Here is a 14,348-nt window from a genome sequence, read left to right as displayed (position 1 = left end):
CAAACAATTTGACAAACAAAAAACTTCCAGTTGATAGCAAGACGGCTGTATCATCTAGGATTGAACCAAATCCTATGATTATGTATAAATTCGAAAGAATTCGAGTGCTACCTTGAAGAAGCACATGTCCAGGATTTTGCATTTCATTGTTCAACAGTGAAAACACACCAGAGAATGAAACAGAAAGGGGTTTATTGGCCAACTATGTATGCGGACACACATTCTTATCTTACCAATTGTACTATATGTAGTGCCAAACGACCAGTGGATCACGCGGCATTGTTTCAAGTAAACATTGCACCTGCATGGAGTCAATATATCATTGATTTCTTAACCACTAGGACGTTTCTTGAGAACATCACAAGAGCACGAAAAAGGGCTATAGAGCTGGAAGCTCGCGACTTTCAGTTAATAGGGAACCAACTCTATACGCGAGGAAATGACAATCAACTTAGAATCTGTGCAAGTGAAAGTGAATACATACTGATTCTAGAACATGCACATAGCGGAATAAGTGGAGGCCATTTTTCGGGCGATAAGACGGCAAAAATTGTCTTAACCGCAGGAATATGGTAGCCTACATTGCATATGGATGCTGAAGAGTTTGTAAAGCGTTGTGACGCATGTCAGCGCACCAAGGTGCCGATAAAGAGAGATGAAATGCCACTACGGCCAATGATGGGAGCAAGAGCATTTGCAAAATGGGGCATTGATTTTGTGGGACCTATCTCACCCCCTGCATATCGCACCCATACCCATTATATCATTGTGGCTACGGACTATCTCACAAAATGGGCGAAAGCCAAGGCAACGCAAAAAGCAGATGCACGGACCACTGCACAATTTTTGTATGAGAATGTTTTTGTACGATACGGTTTACCAATAGAAATTGTCAGTGATCTTGGGACACATTTTCTTAATGAAGTCATTGAATATCTGCTAGAGGAATTCATGGTCATACATAGCAAAATCTGCTCCATACCATCCACAGGCAAATGGACAAGTTGAGGCCACAAATAAAACACTATGCACGATTCTCACTAAAATTGTGTCAGAGTCAAGAGAATATTGGGATCAGCAGCTACACTCAACACTATGGGCATACAGGGTAGCTTACAAAACAGCGATAGGAACAACATCGTACAACATGGTGTTTGGCCTAAATGCTATACTACCCATAGAGTTTTTAATTACAACTCTACGAGTAACGAAACACTTAGAATGGACAGGGCATGAGCTCTCTTCAAGAATAGATGATCTTGAAAAGCTAGATGAACTCTGCTTGAGAGCTGTAGCTTCAATCTATGCTAGAAAGAGAAGATGAAAAGAGTTTTTTGACAAGCATGTCCGCACTAAAGAGTTCAAAACAGGTGATTATGTACTTGTTTATACTTTGAAGCAACATGCCAAGAAACTTAAAAAGCGAGGTATGGGACCCTTTGTGATTAGTGGATCTATCACAAAGAGGAGCTGTCAAGCTTGCTACATTAGCAGGTGAAGAAATGCCGAACTGGATTAGTGGATGTCGACTGAAGAAATATCATTTACCACTCACACATGATATGCTTCAACAAATTTATCAAGGAAAACAACGAATGAAGGAAAAACAGAGAGTACGAGAAGAAGCTCAAGCGGAAGCCAAAGAACGCATTGCAAAACGAAGACTTCTACGACAACAACAACAAGGTGAAGCACCATTGCGAATCAATGCCATTCAACTAACGATGTTGGATGAAGACACAGTGGAGCCCATAATTGCAGTCAAAGTAGGGAGCAATAAAGTTGAATCGACGGCATTGCTTGATTTTGGAGCTCAAGCAAATTTGATCTCTTATGGATTATACCAACAGCTCAAGTCCACAATTCAACTTCATCCTACTCCTCAAAATGCTGGAAAGTAGTACATCACACTCATTGAGAACATTGGGCTGGACTATATTGCATGTACAAGTACATCAATATATTTACCCACACAAATTTTATGTAGTCGAGGATGAATGCACACAACACCCAATGTTGTTGGGACAACCTTGGCAAAAAGAGTACAATGTGCAGATAGATTGGAACGCGAATGCAGTCAAAATTCAGCATGCACAAGAACAACATGTAATAGCCTTTGCTCAGCAATACCGGACTAATCAGTTGCCAGCAATGCAATCATAGGAAAAAGAGCCAAAAGTACAAGTGTCACTAAAGAACAACATGATACCCAAGGTTAACAAAGATGTAAAAGCCAACCATGCTAACTACATGCATATGAAGTCACCAACCGCAGTGCAAAGATCTAGGTTACCAAAACACGGGAAACAAGTATGGATGCGGAAGGATAGAAATGCCATGGCAAACCAAAAACAATGCAACAAAAGAATTCAACTGAAGTAGATAGTTCAACCAAAAACCAAGGGCATAAAACAGATATGGATCCCAAAGAAAAGGCTTAGCAATAACCCAAATGTTACTCACATTTGGATACTGAAACAAAAGCAAAAGGAACTCCCTTCAGTACAAGCAACAACGGAAGGCAGACAGCTGCATTTGAAAAAGAACAACCGACTTATGTGGATGCCAATCCGCAACAAAACAGTGGCAACAAAGGAAGTAGCAAAACACCTACAAAAACCGGCAAAAACAAGCTACCAATGGAAAGCAAAAGAAATACGTCCATGGCCATTCCAGCCAAGCCAATCCGCTCCATAGAAACAACTACGGCTATATCAATAGTAGTGGCAAAGCGATTTCCTTTTGCAAAAAATACAATTAAATAGAGAGCAATAGAGTTACAGCTGTTACTTGCAAAGAAAACAGGAAACCTCGATGGCGAATGCCAATAAGCATCTCGCTTATTCTCTTCTCTTGCACAACATTAATTTTTTAATGCATTGACCGAGTATGCATAATTAGGGCCACATTAATCGGCCAATCATTAGCACAAATTTTTCAACCTATGCACGGCACATACTCCGAGGCGATACCTTGTCGTCCGGGAGGACTCCCGCTAGGAGGGGGGAAGGCATTCTCAAATGCGGAACCAATAGCAGAAAGAGCAAAAAAAGGGCATGATTTTTGACTATTTTAAGGGTTGTTGTCTGATTGTGAATTTTTTTGGACTAACCTAAGTACATATGCCCTTATAACAGCATGTATCTATAGGTATAGGGGGCAAAACGCCAAATCAAGCCCCTAGGTGTGTGTATATAAGTAGAAATAGCCATTTTTCAGGAAAAATATTGGTAAAACGGAGGAATCCGGCCATAAAAATTGCATGTGAGTGTATATAATGTTTTGTGGTGATGTTTTTGATTTATTATGATTTTTTGGGGATTTTTTGGGTTTGATTTGCTATTTTTCTTTTAGTTTTGCTAATTTTATGTAGAAAAACTTCAAAAATAAAAAAAGCAGGTGAAAAACGGTCGTAATGAAAAACAAAAAATATGGGGTAGAACAACCTATGGTACAGTGGGGGTGCAATTATGAGACTAGAGCGGAAAGCGTGTTTTGGCCAGATTTTGACCGAAATGCCAGATTTTTGGTAAACAGGACAAATGGAGTCCAAATCAAGAAATTTTTGAGCCTAAACCGCATCTCGCAAGAAGATGGGAGCACATGTCAAATTTCATGAAAAGTGGTTCGGGGACCCCCATTATAAGAAGTTTTCACTTCATTTTTAGCTCATTTTCACTATTGACCTTTTGGAGAGAGCTTCTGCCACCTAGAGCGAGCGGAACTTCCAGCGGCTTCTACGACGTGCACGACTATCCGACGGGCTTCAGACATGAGAGGTAGGCTCACCACCTTGAGCTTTTCGCGCATGTTTGTCGTTTTGTCGCGAAAACTAGCGTAGGGTTCACACACAAAGCGGACGGTACAGACCTACAAGTAGAAGCGCCACCTAATGGCTAACCCAAAAGCAACGAGACTTCATCGCAACTTACCCTAGCATAGGAGACCAGTCTTGGATGCCCAAAGGCAGTAAAAAACCATTGGGAAAAACCCTAATTCCTAAAATCCCGCAAGGGGCCACCAAATGGGAAATCGACGACGAAAAGGCGCCCAAATGCTATCAAAATTCATGGGTAGGAGCATCTCGACATGCTCGACAAGTCTATGTGGCCCACATGACCAAAAAGTGACCCAAAGCAGCACTAAACTTCAGAATCGGAATCAGACACACAAAGCGTCAAATAGCTCTCGCAGCCAATCCGCATGCCCGTTTGCCACCAAACTTCACGAGCGGGTTTCCTAGACCATCAACAACCAAGTCCTATGGTGGTAAACCACCACAAATCATCGAAGATATTTAAACGCAACCACGGGTGCTTCTAGAGCGACAAATTGCCAAATGAAGCTTCGGTGAAGCCAAAGTCGATAAAAACCATACAGCAATGATCCCCAAGGGATCGGGAAGCTATGGAGACCAACATCAAGAAATTTCATCGCCAAAAAGCACTCTAAAAGTCAAAAAACGGCTCGGAGGCTCTCAAATCCACACAGGGAGTTACTTTCTATCCATTTGACTTTTTTGTTGAAATTAGGCTTAAAAGGGACTAAGGGGGACCAAGGGCAGGCACTAGTGACAAAATCCATGAAAAAATCATCAAGAGACATCCTACGCGTAGGATGTCTCAAGGGAATTTCTGGTTACAGATCCCAACATTTTTCATCACATACATTTTTTGAACGACCTTTACATGCTAGCCACCAAGTTTCATCACATTTGGACCAAAATTGACCTCATATGCATGAAAAACGCAAAGTTAGGGCATAGAGGCAATAATGGTTCATAGACCTACCAAATCTTGTCCAAATCACATAAAACTTGCACAACACATTCACAAGCACATAACCAACCAATCTGTGTGGTCACAAGCAAAAATTGATGAAATAGACATCCTACGCGTAGGATGTCTATTTGACATTTTTGGCCTACAGAGGATGTTTGTCCATTCCAAATCCAATCACATTATCTTCAAGAGCTCATATACCAATTTTGAAGCCATTCTAATCATTTTTTACCCCAACACTTTCAAGATACACTTTTGGAGCCCAAAAACACTACACAGGCTCTTACAAGCATCAATTCTTGTCCAAATCAAAATCCAAGAGCATGGCCGGGTTCCATAGGCCAAGGACTACCCACAGAACAAATCCCATGCCATTTTGATGAAATAGACATCCTACGCGTAGGATGTCTCCAACATAATTTAGACCTTCTGTGCAAAGAGTGACATCATGGGAGCCAATACCATGGTGCAATGAGCCCATATATCAATTTTCAACCCATTTGGACATCACTTGCTACCTGTTATGGACTTTCTACCCAATTTGTGACCTAAAGCTTGAATCAGCCCAAAAAAATCCACTTTTTGATGCCCAAATCCATATCCAAGCACATAGCCATGTTCCATAGGCCAAGGACTACCAGCATGTCAAGTATCACCCAATTCTGATAAAAAAGACATCCTACGCGTAGGATGTCTAAATGGAAATTTTTGACCAGAATTACACTGTGAGCACATGCACAGTTTCAAGAGTTCCTTTTAAGCTTTATTTTCAATTTTCAAGTCATTTGGATAGTTAAAACTCAGTTTCTCAGCTAAGATGGAAAAAACGCTAACTTCGGACTACTGAGTGCAACAGGATCTATGGCAGCCGCGAAGTCACCGGCAAAGAAGAAAAGAATGATCATTAAGGATTACCTAGAAGAAGTGGAGCCCTTCATCATGCTAGAAGGAACACTAAAGCCCACCAGCACATGGATCCAAGAAGATCTGCTAGAGTCCAACGACCTAAAGATCTACCAAGGAGTGTTCAAAGACGCTGAAGGGAATGTGATCGAGCTACCAATGCTACCGCGGGAACTCAATGAGTTCGTAAGAAGCAAGATGGCCGGGTACTTGGAGAAGATTGATCTCCACAACTATTTTGAAGCTGTACCTGCCGGAATTGACATAAAGAGGGTGTGGGAGTTTGTGACGACCATCAAAGAGAATGGCGTGGCCAAAGTTACAGATCTGCAAGGCAGGCCAGAAATAGAAATAATCATCACCAAGAAAGTTGTAGCAGATGCACTAGACCTCTCCAACAAGGGATGATGTCAAGGTGTACACTGAGAAGAAAAGTAACTACACCTTTGAAGATATTGCCAACCCAAAAGTGGCAATCATGAGTCAGTTGTACAACCAATACTTCCATATGTGTACGAAGCGGCCACAAAAGTATAGAATGCCGCCAGGAGCAATTGCCACGACATTCACTTGGGCAATGATGAAGAGCACTCCAAAGCTAATCAATTATGCAACATATATACATGACAACCTAGTGAAGATGGGTAACAAGAAGCCCACATATATTGTGCCAGGAGAACTAATCACTAAGGTAATTTATGGGGCATTGCATGCAAAAGGAAGATGGCATGACCCCCCATCACAGAACGACTGGCTGAGGCTCAAAGAAGACAAGGAGGAGGAATAGCCCAAAGCACCAAGGGTTGCCACAAAATTGAAAAGATGGCTAGAGCCTATTCAAGAAGAGCAGCCAGAGCAAAATAAGGGAAAGAAAGAATTTGTCCAAGTGCCGAAAAAAGAGACAAAGTCACAAAAAGTGACAAGACTAGAGCGGCTGATGGAGAGCTTCACAACAGAAAGGGTCCTTAAAGGCGATTTGAATGAACTCTGGAAGCTGCCTCTAGAAGCAATGTCGGGATCATCCCGAAGGGTGCAAAGGGACAGATTCAAAGATTACATTAAAAATTTTGAGATTCTTGATACCACATCAGAAAATATTCCACATGTACCTTTTACAGAAGAGGAAGTGGAGCAAGTACGACAGAAACTGCTAGACGAGCAGGAGGGCCAAGAGAGAGAAAGGAAGACAAAGGCAGACCGAGATTTAAAGAAAAAGCCTACATCTCTACCGGCCAGCCCTGTGTCCATCCCACCACCCTCACCACCTCCTCGCAGCCCTCCACAATAAGATAAAGAGAAGGAAGACAAACACGAAGGCCAGGAAGAATCCAAGAAAGAACAAAGCTAGGAGAGGGAAGAGGTTAAACCCAAGAGTGAGAAGCCAAAGCCACATGAAGCATACATCACATTTCTGGACCTGCTAGCTACAGGATACACAAAAGAAGAGGCTTCCACAGTCTCATTCGACAGGGCCTAGGGAGCAAATGCAAAGCATCAGGTTAGTAGAACTAAAGGAGATGGCCACAAATACAGTGGACCTGCACCCACCCTCCAACGATTGGGATGTGGTGATGACAAAGTTAATCGGGTTAAGAGCGCAGTCCATGGCCTCAGAAAGTGAGATGGAAACTCTCAAGGCCACTGAAGTGAAGATAAAGCTGGAAGTAGGACTCTTTACAAAGACAAAGTCAAAGGAAGAAAGAGAGAGAAGCGGAGCTACAGGCCAGTCTAGCAAAGGCATTGCAAAGATGCCAGGAAATAGAAAAAGAAAATCAGGCAGCAGCTCAAAGAATGCAAGGAGTCGAAGAGGAGTGTAAGCAACTCAGCAAATCATTGATAGATGCAAAGAGGTAAAGGGATAACCTGACCCTACAGCTGGTTGAGGAGTCCAAAGAAGTTGAAGCAATGCGAAACGCCAAGGAAAAGGCGGAGTTAGATCAAGAAGCCAGCCAGGATGAGGTCCTTGATCTCAAGGACCACCTTAAAGTGAAAGATCAAGAAGCCAGCCAGGATGAGGTCCTTGAGCTCAAGGACGAGCTTAAAGTGAAAGATCAAACCATCCAGAGGCTACGGGCATCTGCTGCCAGAGTCAGAGCTACTAGCTCGACTCACATCACTACGGAAAGCCAAATTTATGAAGAACAGATGAAAGAACTTCAGAAAGAGCTGAATCTAGAGAAAAGGAAACAATTGATGATGACAGAAGGGTCAATTGTTATGCAAACACGAATGGAAGAAGAACAAAAAGCCATGCAAGAGGAATTAGAAAGTATCAAAAGAAAGCTCGAGGAGGCGGAGAAGATAAACGCCGAGTTGAACAACCTCCTCGTAAACATGGGAGAAGAAGCTGAAATAGAAAAACAGAAACTCCTAAAGCAGATTGAGGAGCTGAGAGGACAGCAAGCCGGAGAGCATGAAGGCACAGGGCCAGCGGCCACCTAGGGCATAGATTTAAAAAATGTGGCAGATCTTGTGGACACACCTATGCAATAAGAAATCCTAGTAGGATCCTCTCAAGAGCCACAAGATCTGACACAGGAAGAGGAAGAAAAGCTGCGTAAAGCAATAGAGGTGGAGATCAGAGAGACGAATAAGGAAGCCTTGGAATGGGAGCAGAGGGTTTTCAAATCCATGACCATCCAGAAGATTGATGCCAACAACCTCAAGCGCGAATGGCTTCAGCCCTCTCTCCCATATCCTTTGCTAAATTATGAAGCCACCACCATCAATAAGAGGATTAGAGAAGAGCTGATAGTGCCACTCTACAACGCAGATATCTCCCAGCCAGAAGGGGCCAAGTTAATAGTTGACTCTCAGCGAAAATGGAGGAAGGCGTGGCTGACAAAGTACCCACAATACCTAATCCATTTGGTAGAGGCACCCAAAAACATCAGAGACAACCTAAGCTTTTGTCCTCTACCAAGGATCAGGACGTAGAAGGCACAGGAGATATTAGAAAGGAGCCAACCCACTTGGCTGAATTATCCTAAGTTGCCGGGCTTGAAGGCATGTGAGAGAATAAGTGTCCAATACATGGTGAAAACCCTAACGAGCGCCATCAAATTGTTCACTGGCTCACTTGACCTTACGTGCATCATGATGAAGAAAATCTGCAAAACTCTTTTAGCAGTATTTGAGACATTCAAGCAAGGCCAGGTGACAGACAATATCTTCTTCTTCCAAGATACTTACAGATCTGCCTATGATCTGTCTGGTCAGCCTTCCAAGGAGGTGATACATGCGTTGTATCAAAGGATAATGTTTCTGCCATCCTATCACCTCCAGGCCTTTGAAGAAGCATTCTACACCGGATTCTTCACCATAAACATTGATATTTTCGGCCCAACAATCGCTGATCAAGATGCGTGAAACCATACGATGAAGAAGCAGCTCAACGGCCATGTCGGGGATGACATGAGCAAGGAGGCGGGGAAAGTTAGAAGCTGGACACACCCCACACAAACTGACTACTCGGAAGATTATCATTTTTTTGTAATTATTCATTTATTGAGGAAACCCGATTTTTCACCTTGTAAATATTGGGGCTTCATAGAAGTTTCCAGATTGTATCCCAGTTCTGGTAGTTAGATTGAGTAGTTGGTTAATTTGGAACTTTAGGGTTTGAGAATTGTAAGGTATATATACCACTTTTTGACCTTAATGAAAGACCTTTTGTCATTTTTGAAAAGAGAGTTTTGAAGTCTGTGAGTGAGCGTACTGTGTACGAGAGAGAGTGTGAGCTTCATCTTGACGCTACGTGTGCACCGATGGTCGGAATCGAGTGCGGAGAAGTGCAGCGTGTTGCCCCCGACGAGAGCTACGCGCCGATACCTACATTGCGCGTGTACGGTCCGGTTTTGCGAGCTCCTTCTACGAGCTTCATCTAGTGATTCTGTGAGCATACATTGTCTGATTTTGCATTGCAGCATATTCACGCGTTCACATTGAGTAGAGATACACATTAGGCACTTAAGATTTTGGAAATGGAGACCAGCAAATTTCGGCCAGACATCCTATGTTATTTTGCACCGTGTGTTTTGGGTTGGGATTTTGGTTCATAGACCTTAGGGAGAGCGACCTATTGGTGATAGTAGGGTCTCCTTCAAGTTCTGTGGTGTTTCGAGATTGTTTGATGGGTGTTCGGCTCTAGAAAGTGTTGTAGGAAGTTTCCTCTTATGCACTCTTGAAGGCTATGACTTAGACATTGGGTAGAGACCTCTGTAGGAATTAGTTAGGAGTCGGTCGAGTATAGGTTGACACCTTATACTTGCTTCCACGTGCCTGCGGGTCGAGCTTCGTCCTTAGCTGACAAATCTTGTTAGGTGAGTTCTCGCTGTGCTAACGTTCGTTGTGGCGTATCCGTTCAACAATAAGCAAGGAATATACCAAATATTGAAGTTATGCATTGAGCCTAAAGAAAAGTGAGAGATACCCTCCCCAGGGATATGTGCAAGAACTATAAAATATACACTTCCATAAAAATTTCAATGTATATCAAAGTGCAAAAAATAGCATACAAAATGAGTAATTAGTGCCCAACTTACCATGGAGTTTAGGCCATGAGATGAGTTGCATACAGAGGTGCCTAGCAACTAGAGCTACCCATGAATGTGTATGAATGAAAGCGTACTTGAGAAAATGACCAAGTCAAGTGGAAGTATATGTGTGTACCACATTACAAGAATAGAGAGAGAGAGAGAGAGAGAGAGAGAGAGAGAGAGAGAGAGAGAGAGAGAGAGAGAGAGAAAGGGAGAGATGGAGGGTGTAATAGAGTGTATAGATTACATAGAAGAATGAAAAACAGAATCCTTCAATCTCCTCTCTAATTGAAATAGGCAAACCATGAATCTATGCTGTCAAAATCTGGGTATATCATAACTTAAGAACTATAAATGACTAAGTAGAAATAGGCAAACCATGAATCTATGCTATCAAAATTTGGTTATACCATAACTTTATAATTGTAAATGACTAAGTAGAAACATCAAACCCTATGGGGATCAACCGGTCCACCCATATACATCCATTCCTACTACAGACAGAGAGAATTTTACTTCTTTGGGAGTAAACCAAAACACCTCCAACCTACCAGATCCAGACATAAGCCAAGGCTGCTTTGCCTTCCTCCATGAACCCAAGTTTTGAAAGGATTCCAAATACTAGTAGGTGGTAGGATATCAACACCAACCATACCATGATACCAGTGTAGGTGACATGCCTCTTTGATGCCACACCAAGTGTTTGGGCAAGCCAAGGGAAGATCCCCAATGTGTTAGTCATGTAGGTCATTTAACCTCCAATGCACTAAATGTGTAGATGAGACTAACAAAAAAAAAGAAGATATAGGTTCCATACTCCCGATCCAACAAAGCCACATGTCAGTGACCCTTTTGTCTAGGGCTAAGCAATGTAGCTGGTCTAACATTATAGAGACACTTTTGTGAGAAATATAACACACGAGTCCAACCATATCATATCATCTTTTATATGCACAAGTATCCCTTTCCAAGGCAATCAGGATATACAATGTCTTTACCCCTATACATCTGTCATAGTCCATCAAAACCACTTCATAATCCAATCCAAACCATAAACAATAATCCAAATCCTCATCACATGGGAACTTATTCTACCCTACTCTGGGTGATGCACTTTCTAAGGCAATCAGGATGTACCCATGTGATTTATAGAGTGTATAGATTACATAGGAGAATGACAAAAGAGACATAGGTGAAGTGCTTACCCATGTGATGAGGATTCTATGTAAAATTTCCCATAGAGTTAGGGTTGGCTAACCACACAGCCATGCAAAAATTTTTATGGACATCAAACACATGGAAAACTAGCACCAAAAAAACTGATAAGACATATGTGAACCTCACATCAAAGCAACGACTCTATATGGTATCCCTCCTTGGTAGACCCCTACATGCCCCATACAAAAAATGATTGATAACTCACACTCATGGAGTAATAATGGTGATCTAAATGTATTTTTCGACATGTCTAATCAAGGTCTTGGCTTGGCTATATGGATTTTCCCATCAGATAAGTCCCTGGCTCTCCAAGGAGCTTGGACTCCAAAATATTGACTAAGTGTATAAGGCACCAAAACAAGCAGTATTTTGACCATAATTCTTCACTCAAGAAAAATTTTCACATGAAATCTTTGATTTGAAGGTTTTGGCATGGTTCCACGTCTCTATATGGTATCACTCCTACACATATAGATAATCCCATACAAAAATGACTAATAACTCACACTCATGTAGTGATAACGATGATCTAAACATGTTTATCAACATGTATAATCAAGGTCTTGACTTGGGGATGTGGATTTTCCCTTCAATAAGTCATTTTCTCTCCAAGGAGCTTGGACTCCAAAATATTGACTAAGTGTATAAGGCAGCAACAAGCAATATTTTGACCATAACTCTTCACTCAAGAAAAATTATCACATGAAATCTTTGATTTGAAGTTTTTGGCCTGGTTCATAACGATTTAGGAGATATGGTCAAAATAGTATGTACCGCCTACATGATGTGAAAGCAAAAGAGTCCTTTTTATGTATTTATGCTATCATAAACACATTGTATGCATATAATAGCATGATAAATACAATAAGAAAATCACGGATCTTCCTTTTACACTTCCAAGTAATTGGGCAAGCTTGAGGAGGTCCAATCAAGTACCAAAGAGTGCTAGAAGAGGGGGTCTACCAAAGCAAGAAGGGGGCTAGCTTGGGGGGTACCCCCCCCCCCCCCCCCCCCCCCAACACACACACACATGGTGTGAAGTGTAAAGTGCAAGAGCCCCATCTCCTTCTCCAAGCTAGTAGAGAAGTTGAGAGCCTACACCAATGCCTATGGAATGAAAATCCAAGCAAGAGCCATGGTTCAATGCTTAAGATTGTCATCTTCTCTATCTTCACTACTATGATATTATGTATGCTAGCAGGAAGAGTGATGATAAGTGAGTAACTATTTCTTTCTCCTATGAATGTTTCTTCTTCCTCTTCCCTACCCTCATTACCCGCTAGCTCTCTCCACCTTTGAAGGTGTTTGAGGCCTTGGGACTGAGACTGGGGATAGTTAATGCTTTTTACAAAGTCTATGTTATGCTCGTCATGCATGAATCTTTCTATCTTCATTGCATCACCTAGGTCACAAGGAACACAAAGATTGTATTGTACCAAGTCTCTCTTGATGGGAGAATCTATAATAAAAAGCCTATTGGAGGGGAACCGCGGCTCCACATAAATACGGTCCTCAACCGTTGTCAAGTTCTCTAAACTCTCTCTCTTCTTGCAAAAGTATTGTTCATGCCAAGTTAATTAAGTACTATGATTAAGTTACAGATGCTAATTAAGTTCACCCTCTATGTCCTCAAAGTAGTCTCACAAAAATACTCTCTTTAATTATCCTAATTTCGATATTCTCAAAGTTCATAGGCCATTTCCATTACATTGGTATTAGAGCTATTGGTTTCTCTTTTCTTGCTTAAGAAGAGAGGTCCTTAAGCTGTGCATGAAAGGTTGGGCCTATTTATTGCAATAGGGTAAGTGGGACAAGGATCTATTATCTTGGTTGAGAAGGACTTAGTTCAAGGTACACCGTTGGGAACTATAGCCTTAATAATGGAGCCACTCGGGGCTTGCCTTTGGCTTAACCATTATTGAGCTACAAGCAATCTCAATAGGAACAATAATCAACCAAGCAACGTTAGACCCTCAACTAGTCTTTGCAATCAAGAGTGTGTAAACTGAGAGATACCCCTCCTCGGGAGTCTATACAGAAAATATACAATTTACACCTTTATACAATTTTCAATATACATCAAGGTTGCAAAAGTGTTTGCATAGGGGAGGAGCTCTCAACGCCCGACTTAGCATGGAGTTTAGGCCATGAGTCGGACTGCATCTAGAGGTACCTAGCGACTAGTGCTACCCCTAAATCGGTGTTATGAATGAAAGCATACGCAAGAAAAAATATATAACATTATGGAGGGTGAATATATGTGTACACCGCATCGTGCGAAGAGAGAGAGAGAGAGAGAGAGAGAGAGAGAGAGAGAGAGAGAGAGAGAGAGAGAGAGAGAGAGAGAGAGAGAGAGAGAGAGAGAGCATAGTGGGGGGTGAAATAGAGTGCGCAGAGATATGAGAGAATGACAACAAAGAATATTTCAATGCCCCATGTAAATGAAACATGAAACCATATATTAATGCAATGACAAAATCTTAGTATACCATAACATCAAAAGGTTTATGACAAAATAACTAGGAGAGCACCAGACCATGTGTAGGGATTGACCGGTCCACCCGGAGGGTGAATATATGTGTACACTGCATCGTGCGAAGAGAGAGAGAGAGAGAGAGAGAGAGAGAGAGAGAGAGAGAGAGAGAGAGAGAGAGAGAGAGAGCATAGTGGGGGGTGAAATAGAGTGCGCAGAGATATGAGAGAATGACAACAAAGAATATTTCAATGCCCCATGTAAATGAAACATGAAACCATATATTAATGCAATGACAAAATCTTAGTATACCATAACATCAAAAGGTTTATGACAAAATAACTAGGAGAGCACCAGACCATGTGTAGGGATTGACCGGTCCACCCATCGATATCCTCTCTGCTATTGACATACAAAATTTCACTTCGCCGGGGA

This window comes from Adiantum capillus-veneris, chromosome 19 (genome assembly GCF_014529385.1).
Source record: "Adiantum capillus-veneris isolate H3 chromosome 19, ASM1452938v2, whole genome shotgun sequence".
In the NCBI taxonomy this organism is placed as follows: domain Eukaryota; kingdom Viridiplantae; phylum Streptophyta; class Polypodiopsida; order Polypodiales; family Pteridaceae; genus Adiantum; species Adiantum capillus-veneris.
This window is presented reverse-complemented; position numbering follows the sequence as displayed.